Below are 12,843 nucleotides of genomic sequence, written 5' to 3'. Positions count from 1 at the left end.
AGAGAAAACAAAAAAAGAAAGAAGAAAAGAAGAACAAAGAAAGGAAGGAAGGAAAGAATGAAGAAAGGAAGGAAGGAAAGAAGAAAGGAAGGAAAGAAGGAAGAAAGGAAGGAAGGAAAGAAGGAAGGAAGGAAGGAAGGAAGGAAGGAAGGAAGGAAGGAAGGAAGGAAGGAAGGAAGGAAGGAAGGAAGGGAGGGAGGAAGGGAGGGAAGAATTTGATATATATTTTCTGGTTAGATCAGAAAATATTTTTTGATTGTGTAACCTAGTTGGAAATGGGAAAACACAGATGGTTTTAGACAATCTTGTTTCAAGTGCTGAAATGACATTAGGGCTCTGACGAGCTTGCTGTCTAGCTTCTTCCCTATTTGCGTCTGTGCCATTCCCAAACAAGCTCTCCAGTACAGGGAATCAAGGATGGTGGCATCTCCAGGAAGAGAAATACCCTTCCCAGAGTTTATAAGTGGAATGGCAAAGGAGGCTGACTGGTTCCATTTGAGTCCATCACTGGATTTGCTTACACTTTAAACTTCCCATGATGACATGACCCTAGCTTAGGACATGGGGATTAAATGGGGTTCCATAGTTGGGAACTGTGTGTGTGTGTGTGTGTGTGTGTGTGTGTGTGTGTGTGTGTGTGTGTGTTGAAAGGCAGAGAATCTCCTATAGAAGCCTTGACTAGAAATAGAAATGACCTTTCCAACTTACCTATGTAGGTGACTCAACTCAGGTAACCATCTCCTCCAATTTCACCAAGGCTGGGATTCTCCACTCCTTTACTATTGAGATACTCAGGCCTCATCTCTACTTCCCCCACCCCCATCCTGCCCTAAGCATCTAAATCACAGCTGAAGTTGTTCAGTACATTCCCAGGAGATAGAAGCACTCCCAAGGCCAAGAAGCTTTACCATAAGACAATAAATGATGGATGTGATCCACAAATTTGTGAAGTGTTCCATGATTTTTATATTGGAAATGAACTCTACAACTTCAGTGTGGGGGGGGAGTGAGGGAGATAGGAGAGGGAAGGGATAATGGGAGAACAACAAAGGAGGGAGTACAATTCTCCACAAGAAATGTACTCAGTACCTTACTCACGTAACTGTAACCCCTCTGTATAGCATCTTTACAAGAAAATAAAAAATAAATAAAATGACGGGTGTGAACCCCATTAAAGAGTCTTAAGACAGCAGCCAGAGAGTCTGCATGCTTGAAACAAATATCAGACATCCATGAAGACTGGTTTGGCTTGAGACCTTGGGCTGGATCCTTGGGAGGAGAGAGAGAAACCTGCTCTCTTAGTGTTTCCTAGTGTTTGTCACCTTCAACTCCAAATAACTTCATACACAGCTGCTGAAGGTAAGCCTACAGTGTGATACAACACCCAGGGCTGGGGCTTGAACGAAAACATGGTGGTGATGGCATGGCAAGCTACCCAGCTGCTGCAACTTGGGTTTATCTTTTATCTACAGTGTGGTTAGCATGTGCCAGCCGTTATTCTGTGGGACAGTGGGAGAGTCAATTGTTTAAGTTCTTGAAGGGTCAATTTCTGGGTCTGTGTAAGTGGAGGGCAAAGCCTGGAACCTGGAGCTATTCATTTCATTATCCAGCCTGCTCTTCTTTATAACCCTAGTGTTATTCAGGGTAGCAAAAATGCCTTAGTGTATGTGTGTGTGTGTGTGTGTGTGTGTGTGTGTGTGTGTGTGTGTGTGTGTGTGTGTGTGTTTTGTTGGGGCTTTTTTGGGTAAGTTATTACAAATAGGTATTTCACAGACTTTCTTGCCCAGGTTGGCTTGGAACCTTGATCCTCAGACTTTACTCTCCTGAGTAGTTAGGATTAAGGGTGAGAACCACCTATACCCAGCTTTATATGATTTTTTTAATGAAGATTAAATTTCAATACATGCATCCCCAGTAACACACTCCAACTATATCCAAACCAGAGCAGAGAATGTTGCCACTGAAACCCATAGACATTTGCCTTTTCTTCTTTCTGTTTGTAATTAAGATGAGATATCATGAGCCTCAGCAGCTATCGTGGGCCCATGAAGCCAAGACAAAACTGCTGTGGTTTTGGCTCTGAGGTCCCTACGTAGGCTGCTGAATCGATGCCAGAAAGCCCTTGCTTTGGTTCTTCAAGGAAGCGATGCAACATGGAAATGCTGTAAGATTGTAATATGCAACCGTGTTAATCTGCAATACTCAATCCAAGACACTTTGCTGCTGGTTTGTTCATACTAGGGACTGTGGATGAAAGGTCCTCTTTGTTAAGTCACAACTGCCACCAGGCTGTCAACAAAAGTCACTTAACTGTGGCTGGGCACCAGTGGCTCATGCCTGAATGTAATCCCCAGCTACTCAGGAGGCTGAGAGCTGAACATCACAGTTCAAAGCTAGCTTGCTCAGCAGAGTCAATGAGACTCGTACATTCAATAAACTACCAAAAAGCTAGAAGTGAAGCTGTGGCTCAAGTGGTAGGAGTGCCAGTTTTAAGGACAAAAACTCAGGAACTGCAGCCAGGCCCTGATCAGCACAAATAAATAAACTACTATTGATTTCTAAGCTGTACCCAATTTCTGAAATGTTAGGATAGAAACGTCGTTTATCTTAGAGTCAGTGAACTAGGATAATAAGAGCAGCTCACATTCTTATTCACACATGTAATGGCGCCAACCACAGCTGAGGTTCGGGGACAGAGTCCAGCTGTGAATTCTTCCTTCCAGTCTCTGGCACTGCCCTACCACCTGAGCCACACCCCCTAGCCTTTCTGCTTTTTAGTTTATGTTTCAGATAAGGTTTCCCACTTTTGACTGGCCTTGGATGTGGATCCTCCTCCAATCAGTGTCTCCCAATTAGCTGGGATCATAGGCATTGCCCCACCACACCAGCCCTCAGTCAGATTCTCAGGAGCAGCATCTTTCAATAACAAATGCCATGAGTTCTAAGTGTCCGGCCCTAACCAAACAGCTCTTTCCAAGGCCAAACATGAATTTTGGAAACATAAATGAGTAGGCAAACTCACTTCGATGGGAACCTGCCAAAGGCTGGTTCTCTAATTCTGGTTGGCTTTTCAGAGCAGGCTTGGTTAATGGGCTAGAATTAGGACTATCAGGACAGACCAGTTCATTGAAATACTCAGAGTCTCCTATCAATGTCACCCTCTTCTCCAGGCCCAGTGGGGCGGCATCGTTTCCATGACAATGCCGTACATTTAGTCAGGAGCACCTCCCGAGTAAACAGTAATCCTTCAGAAAAACAAGAAGGTCATTACAGCAACTTGTCAAATCAATGCAGAGGGTGTCGGGGCCGATTAAGGCATCTTCTCTGGAAGCTGACACAGTGTCAATAGTACTGGGCCCACCAGTGCTAGGGAAGATGATTGAAGTGAAGTGTCCATCAGTCAGGGCGTGGAGGTGGACTAATGATTCCCCATGCTGCCTATTAGAGCTGCATGACAACTCAATCCTGCTGGCTGGCAGAGAGGGAGAGAGAGAGAGAGAGAGAGAGAGAGAGAGACAGACAGACAGACAGACAGACAGACAGACAGACAGACAGACAGACAGACAGACAGAGACAGAGACAGAGACAGAGACAGACAGAGACAGAGAGACAGAGACAAAGACAGAGAGACAGAGACAAAGACAGAGAGACAGAGACAGAGACAGAGACAGGGTGACAGAGAGACAGAGGAAGGAGAGAGAGAAGAGAGATGGAAACAGAGGGGAAGGGGGAATAAAAAAAAACGAATAATGACCTTGTTGCATTGCTTGAAGCTGAATTAAATTGACAAGAGCAGCTAATCTTACCTAGGGCGATTAGCAGCATTAAGGACAATAGCAATGGCACCAAGTGTATTAATGTTTTAATGTCCATGCAAAGGCTCAAGGATGTGAGGAACTCTGCTGGAGTACTCAGGTACCATCCAGATACTTATACACAGACACACACATACACACACACACACACACACACACACACACATATGTGTGTATGTGTATACGTATATATAATGTATGTATGTATGTATGTATGCATTTTTTCCCTGGGCCCAGCTTCTCCAAATGAAGCATGGGTAATCCAATTAACACCCTGCCAAAGCTACACAGAAGGATGCAAGGCTCTGAACGTGCTTCTTCCCACATAAGCCTGGAATTCAGCTCTTGCCAGTGGCAAGGGCTGATTATTTTAGACTTATGAATCTGGGCTGAGGAGAGTCATAAAAACACATGGCTTTTTAATATATTTCCCTGGAGAAATAGTTTGCTTTATTTTAAGTCTTCTAAACCCATGGTTCCATAGCATTATTTTTTTTTCCTTTTTGTTTCATACCGTGTAATGGTTCAGCAAAAAAACAAAAAGAAGGGAGAAAGGAAGGAATGAAGGAAGAAAGGAAAGAAGGAAGGAAGGAAGGAGGGAAGGAAGGAAGGAAGGAAGGAAGAAAGGAAGGAAAGAAGGATAGAAAAAAATGCTTCATGGCAGGAAAAAAATCTTGAAAAAGAAAATGAGCACTTCGAGCAGTTTCTTGGGGGAGAAATATGCTCTTTTTTTTGCTCACTGACTGGATCTTTGCATCCCTGATGACATTAAGGGCCTGGGACACACTGTGCAGTTTCTTTGGTTGTTTGTTTCAGCAAGTTTGGAACAAGGATATCAAGGATGAACATTTCACTTTTATATGCAAATACATTAAATGTTTAGTAAGAACATTTCAGAACCAAAGCAGAGGCCATTTCCTCTCCCATGCCCCAACTTTTTTTTCTTAAAAAGGGCCAGAGAGGAAATATTTCAGGTTCTGTGGACCTTGTCAACTTTGTTGAAACTACTCAGCTATTGTAGCATGAGAAAGAGAACAACTAAATGTAAATGGATTAGAGTAGCTTATATTTTAAAAGCAGGCAATGGGTCTGTATTTGGGCTGTAGGCTGCAGTTTGTAGAACCTGATCGGAGAAGAATAGAGCAATTCCAGCCAATTGTCAGTAGTGAGGTGCTTTCTGCTTGACAGTTGTGAGGAAAGAAAGATGGAACCAACACAGTTCCTGGGTTGAAAACTTGTAGTGTGATAGAGAAGACAGACACATGAATGTCCTGTTATAGAATAACACCCAAGGAGCTGCAGTTAAAACAATACCAAGAAAAGTAATATCTTCTTCCTAGGGTAAAGAGGGCAGATAGCCACAGAAAACACAAGCTTTTAGAATCAAACAGTTTGAATTTTTAAGTAAGTGTATTACAGTGTGAGTGTAGCCAGAGGTGTGTGTGTGTGTGTGTGTGTGTGTGTGTGTGTGTGTGTGTGTGAGACAGACAGACAGACAGACAGACAGACAGACCAACAGACCAACAGAGAGACAGAGAACAGAAACACAGATAAACAGAAAAAGAGAAGAGGAAAATACAGAAAGAGAATGAGAGAAATCGAGTATACAGAACCACAGAAGTGATGTATATGTGTGTGAGAGAGAGAGACAGAGACAGCAGAGAGAGACAAGGAGAAAAGAGAAATAGAATGAGTGAGAGAATACAGAGAGAAAAGGATGCAGAGATAAAAAATATCTGGAGGAAAAACCAATAAGATATGTGAAATGAGACAAGGAAGAGGAAGAAAGGATTCTGGTGGGACAAAGTGGTTAGAGAGAAGACTAAAAAGGTACATTGGGACCAGATGAAGGGACTGAATGGCAAGGCCAAGTTTCAGAGTTATTAGTCTGTTGGTAATAAATATCAATTAAGCAGGGGACTCTAACAGTGGAGCACGTACAAGCATCTGGTTGTGAGAAGACAAGGAAGTGTTAGGCAGGGACGATTACAATAGTTCTAGGCAATAAAATAAAACTGTGGATTTAGGGTTGACCAGGGAATAGAGAAAGGACAGAGATGGAAGAAATGTTTTATAAATAGAATCTGTCAAGTGCCGGCTCTTAGGGATAGGGCAAATATGGCTGGAGGGTTGCCATAGCATCTGTTCCAAGAAATTTGGTCTTGGGGGAAATGTAGGACCTTGAGAAGAACTTGCACAGTGCTAACCAAGGCAACACAGCCAAGAGAGAAATGAAGTCTAAGAGGATAGCCAGGAACATCACCATGGAAACAGTCTCTCAGAGCCAACTATGGAGGATGATCCAAAGGTAAAAAGGAGGTCATAGATCACGGAGGTGAGAAACTCAGGAGACTTAGTGGAGGTCAGAATGCAGAGCCGGAAATACAGTTGAAGCAAATTATTCAGGACTAAAGTAAGCTGGGAATGGGTCCTTCAGCCCGATACAATCTGGTGTGGGGAGATTGGACAATCCCCACATAAATTCATATGTAAGGAATGGCAGCAGGAATTGTTCCAAGAATTCTACCTGGGCTAATTCAAAGCAGGGTGATATTAACAGAGGTGTTAAGAACAGAAGGTGATGTGGGTGGGGCTATAGTGTGGTGGAATTCTCGGGCATGGTGAATTGGGAACACCAGTCATGGTAATCTAACAGGTGGCTTGTTCAGTACAAGGAAGTAGAGCTTAGAATTAGAGATAGCATTTTGTGACAAGTCAAATACATTCAATATAGCTGAAGCCCTGAGAATGGGTGAAAACAAACAGAAAAGATGCAACAGGGACCCGGGAAGAAAATAGAAATTTCTGAAGAACACTTAGGGAAAGTAAGGTAGAGCAAGGTAACTCGCTAAAAGAAATGGAGAAAGGCTCATCAGAGAAGTAAAAAGTCAAGAAACTTACCATTTCCAGCATAGGTAGATGGTTACAATCAAATGCTACAGTGAATTCAGAATGACAATTAAAACAGAAAAAACCTTTGGGCTAGTGGTTGGCAATTGGTCATTAAAAGACTACTATGGATAAAACTCAGATTATTCAGGACAGAGGACTGAATGGGAAACACTGTCAAGATTTTTGTTTTATTTTGTTGGTCATAAGGCTTGAACTCAGGCCCTGGGTGCTGTCTCTGAGCAGTTTTGTTCAAGGCTGAGCTGTACCACTCTGAGCCACAGAGCTATTCCGGTTTACTAGTGGTTAATTAGAGCTAAGAGTCTCATGGACTTTCCTGCCTGGGCTGGCTATAAACCTTATTTCTCAGATCTCAGCCTCCTGAGTAGCTACGATTACAGGCGTGAGCCACCAGCATCCACTTGTCAAGATTTTTGATGGCAAAAGAGAAAAAAAGAGAGTGTGATTAAGTTTAGGAGGGTTTAAAGCAGAGAGGAGATGATTTAAAAATCAGCCTCATCTATTTTAAGATACATGAAGTCAGAAAAGCAGCCAATGAAATATGAAAAGATTACAGAGGAGATATAGAGTAGTGTTTCCTAAATTATCTTGTAAACAATTTCCTGTGGCTGCTCGGTAATAACAGTGCTGGGCCTAGATCCAGACTTTCTAAATCAATGTTCTCATCAGAAGGGCCTGGGATCTATTGAACAGTTCAGAATCATCCCAGGTGAGTTGCACATGTGAGCTGGTTTGGAAGATTGCTCTCAGAATACTGAGTAGTACTTGAGACTTGAACAGTGGTCTACAAATTTGACTTCTTGTTGAAATAAAATGAGGACATTAAAAAAAAATATCATGCTGGCTTTCTATCCAGGAGGTTAGGAATCTTACCACTTCCCCATAAGTATCTAAGATATAGGGGCTGGGAAGGTGGCTCAGTGGTAGAGCACTTGCCTTGCATGCTCGAAGCCCTGAGTTCGATTCCTCAGCACCACATAAGCAAAAAGAAAAAAAGCCGGAAGTGGCACTGTGGCTCAAGTGGTAGAGCACTAGCCTTGAGCTAAAGAGCTGAGGGACAGCGCCCAGGCCCAGAGTTCAAGCCCCACGACCGGACCCAAAAAAAAAAAGAATCTAAGATATAGCCAAATTTGAGACATAGCTCTTGGAAGGTGAGGATCAGCAAAGAAGATCAATTTGGAGGACTTGGACAAAGAGAGTGGGCAGGAATATGGGGTTCAAGGGGCTGGGAAGGTAGCTCAGTGGTAGAGCGCTTGCCTTGCATGCCTGAGGCCCTGGGTTCGATTCCTTAGCACCACATAGGCAAAAAGAAAAAAGCCGGAAGTGGCACTGTGGCTCAAGTAGTAGAGCGCTAGCCTACTGAGGGACAGCGCCCAGGCCCAGAGTTCAGGGCCCATGACTGGACCCCCCAAAAAAAGAAAGGAATATGGGGTTCAAAGCACTAAGGATACCATTGGCAAGGTGTCTTTTTCCAACTATTTAGAAACAGAACAGCTGGGCAGATCTGGTGATGGGATTGGCAGTGTAAATGCTGCAATTAAAAAGAACTATTATTATTGTTATTTTGTGAAGGAGGAATGGGACAGAGTTGTAGTAACTACATTTCATAAGGAAGGCCTGAAGGTTTGATTTTAGCTAAGTATAACTATGCCACAATACTGTGAAACTTAATGTGATCACTTAATCTCAATAAAGAAATATTTGGAGAAAAAGATTCAAGGCAGAACTGCCATCTCCCTTCTAGGTGTATATCCCAAGGATAAGAAATCAGAGCCTTGGGGCTGGGAAGGTGGCTCAGTGGTAGAGTGCTTACCTTGCATGCCTGAGGCCCTGGGTTCAATTCCTCAGCACCACATAAGGAGAAAAAGCCAGAAGTGGCACTGTGGCTCATATGGTAGAGCACTAGCCTTGAGCTGAAGAGCTGAAGGACAGTGCCCAGGCCCAGAGTTCAGGCCCCACTACTGGACCCCCCCAAAAAAATCAGAGCCTGATATAGATATCTGCATAGATATCTGTACTCTTGTGTGCTCGACAGTACAACTATATTTTTTATAATTTATTAATTAAGTAGTTGTATGCAAGGGCTTCATTTACACAAGTTGCAATGATTTTTATTCAGTACAGCCAAGATAACAATCTAAGTGTTCATCAACAGTTGAATGCATAAGAAAAAATGGCATATATATATATATATATGTGTGTGTATCAATACATACAAATAGGTGTATATATATGCACCTATATATATCTATAGGTGCATTTATATGTATAAAATGTTCTCATATGTGTATACATATATACATATGTATGTATATAATATGTAATATTTGTATATATAAAATATATATATAACACATATATGTATGTATATATGTACACATATATGTATGTATATATGTATACACATATGTATGTATCTATTATATAATATTTGTATATATTAAATATATTATATATAACACATTATATATGTTATGTATATGTAAATATATAATAAATATATATGTATTAAAATATTACAGAAGGAAATCTTGCCATTTGTCAAAACATGGATTTGCCTGGAGTACATTATACTAACTAAAATAAGCCAGACACCAAAAGAAAAGTACTGCATGATCTCATTTATATAAAAAAGCTAAGAAGTGTCTAGCACGTAGGAATAAAGCACAATGGTGAGTGCCAGAGCTGGGAGGAAGGAGACAGCATAGGGAGATGTAGGCCAAAGAAGACAAATTCATCATTCAGTAACATAAATAATTATAGAGTATAATCTACAGCACTAAAACCATGAATGGTAGAATTGCATTATATATTGGAAATTTAGTAAGAGAGTGGGTTGTAGATGTTATTTATCATAAAAATTGTAAAAAGACCTGGAGATCTAACTGTAAGATAAGTGTAGTAATCATTTCACTCTGTACAAATAGTTAAAAAACATTCTGGTGCCTATCTTCAATCCATGTAACAGATATAAATTAATAATAAAGGAGACAGATGGAAGTAGGCAATAAGGGAGATATAATTCCAGAGATACTATGTAATTAGTAAGTCATGTTTGAGTTTATAATCTTGAGTCTTACATTTTCAAAGTAGGGTGACAGAGATGGCTTGCTCAGATAAAGTAAGAGGTAAATAATTCTGAGTTGGTGAGGACATGAAATTTGACCTTAGGATCTATGATTCCTTCGTGAGAGTTCAAAACTTTGAACTCTAGATATCTTAAATCTGGATTCACCTAATAGCTGTCTAACCTGAGCAAGTTACTCAAGCCATAGGTGCTTCAACTTCTTTGTCTATAAAATGGGAATCATAATTAAAAAAGAAAACTTCACGGGTCGATGATCAACAATTTCAAAGCCTAGAAAAAAGGTCCAGGAGGACAAGAAATAAAAGGCTTTTAAAATTGGTCATTGAATAATTTTGTTATCAAAACATTGAATTATTGAGTCATTGAACAAGTATAATAGAGAGTGATCAGGAAGGAGCTAAGTCCCAATGTGCTGCATAAGACAAATTCTCACCTTCTCAAGAAGTAGAGTGAAGCAAACGAGATAGAGATATTTTATGGTAAATTTAGGCAGTCTATTGTTCATGGGAGACTTGCTGGATTATTGTGATGGCTCAGTTAAATGTTGCATACAAAACATTTATCCTGATGATGATGATGATGATGATTAATATTACTAATACTACTACTACCACAATGATTGCAATAACACAGTTTTGTGATGACAGTAACTATATTAGAGAAATTAGAATATCATTTGTTTAAGAGTCAGATGATGGTGTTAAACAAATGGAAACTTTACAACATTGGCCTGAAATGGAGAACAATATATTTAAAATTAGAAGCATGTTCTATGTGGAAGTTATACAAAAAAAGCAAAGCCTATCAGTCAATGTTCTGATTTTTTTCTTTTATCATTCTTACTGCTGAAATGGAGTTCCATGATAAGACTCTATATAATTTTATTTTTGTGTGTCAGTACTGGGGCCTGAGCACTGACTTTTACTTAGCCTGTTCACTCAAAGTTACTACTCTACCACCAGCATTTTTTTTGCTGGTTAATTGGCGATAAGAGTCTCATACACTTTCCTACATGTTCTGGCTTTGAACCACAATCCTTAGCTTTTAGTCTCCTGAGTAGCTAGGATCATAACCACCAGTGTCTGACCATTTACAGCTATTTCCTGAACTTGGAGCTATTTAAGACTTATTTGATGAAAGCCTTCATATCTATATCATGTTTTTACATAGCTAATCAGCTTGTATTACTAATCTACTGACATAGAGTAATTAGAGTAACTTTTAGTTTCAGGATTGGACTGAGTGGATGGAAGTTGACAGAATGGAGAAATGTCAGGTCAGCCACAGATTCCAAAGCAGAGGATGATAATAGCTTTCTTGGGAAATAGCAATCATTTCTTTTGTTTGTGATTGAAAACCCACCAAATGAAATAAACGTCAATTTCTGTGACATGTGCAGAGGGGCTTAAGCATCCAATGAGATCTTAGACTCAGATTTGTTCTGACTCTGAAAAAATTATGGCCCCACATATAATACCCACATATTAGAATAAACACTTTTCTTTATGATTCACCAAGAAAAGCACTGTTCCTGACTTTGTAGGCAGCAGGATGAGAGGAAAGAATTCTTGGAAGTGCTTGTTAGGAGAGGTTTTGGAGGGGGAAAATGGGCTTTGTGGTTATTGAGACATATTGCACTAGGAAATACACTCCAGACTTTTTATAGTGGATCCTATTTAATTGTCACTACAGAATGACGAAGTGGAAGAAGATAATGAAGGGTTAGAGTCATTAAGTAAGCCATCATGAGCACATAGTTATAAAACCAATATCTAAACCAGATTTATTGTACCCTGCAGTCTGGGATCTTAGTCTCTCTCTGCCTGATGTGACTCTCAGCATCTCTTTACTGACTAGCTGCTTGTTTTGAGGCATACTGTTCACATGCACTGGGGCATCATAGCTTTTATTATAACATAAGAGAGTCTCATTCTACAATGATATATAGGAATTTCTGGGTTGCTAAAAATAATAACAACAGCTTAGTTCTGTAGCTTCCCAAATAACCTGAAGAACAATAGAAAATAACAAATAAAGCTACACGAAACTCATACTCTCATATAACTAGGAGACAGAGATCGACCAAACTTCAAAATCACTCTTGGTGAAAAGAATAAAAAAAAGTCATACGTCAGTGAGTTATCACTCATATTCCCACTGAAAGCTTTTTGAAATGAAAGGGCAACTTGAAAAAATTACCACTGCCAGAAAAATATAAGAAAAGGTAAAAGCCGATGATGTACACAAATCTATGACCAAAAAGAAGTTTACCTTGAATGTAAAAATACTGAAACACACACACACACACACACACACACACACACACACACACACACACACACACACACACACACACACACACACACACACCCCAAAACAACAAAAAAACTATTGATACATCTCATTCCTGATGAAAAGAAACGTTTTAAAATTCCACATAATTTGAATTGATATTATTTGATTTGTGTGTGTGTGTGTGTGTGTGCGCCCGCACCAATACTGAGGCTTGAACTCAAGACCTGGGTGCAGATTTTAGCTTTTTTATCCAAGGCTAGCTCTGGAACCACATTTCCACTTCTGACTTCTTAGCTGGTTATTTGCAGATAAAAGTCCCCTGGATTTTTCTGCCCAGGCTGGCTTTGATCCAAAATCCTTAGATCTTAGTCTCTTGAGTAGTTAAGATTATGGGTGTGAATGCATAAATATAAATTTATATCCACCTATCTATCTATATATCTTAATAATTATATAGGTATAGATATAAATTTGTATTTATATAGACAAAAACTATATACCTAAGTAAATAGAAAAAATATAAATATATAATATAAATACAAATATATTTATAATATAAATACAAATAATGATCATATTTCTATCTCTGACATAGGAATACAACTATGAGCCACTGTACAAAGACTTAAATCAAATCCTTACTAATATTTCTCTTTTCTATAGGATAAAATGTTGTATTAGTTGAAATCACATAATAAATATTAATATTATTTCCCTTATTAACTAGCTTGAAAA

Source organism: Dipodomys merriami, unplaced genomic scaffold (assembly GCF_024711535.1).
Source record: "Dipodomys merriami isolate MVZ:Mamm:240054 unplaced genomic scaffold, mDipMer1.0.p SCAF_14, whole genome shotgun sequence".
Taxonomy (NCBI): Eukaryota; Metazoa; Chordata; class Mammalia; order Rodentia; family Heteromyidae; genus Dipodomys; species Dipodomys merriami.
Note: the sequence above shows the minus strand (reverse complement) of the source record.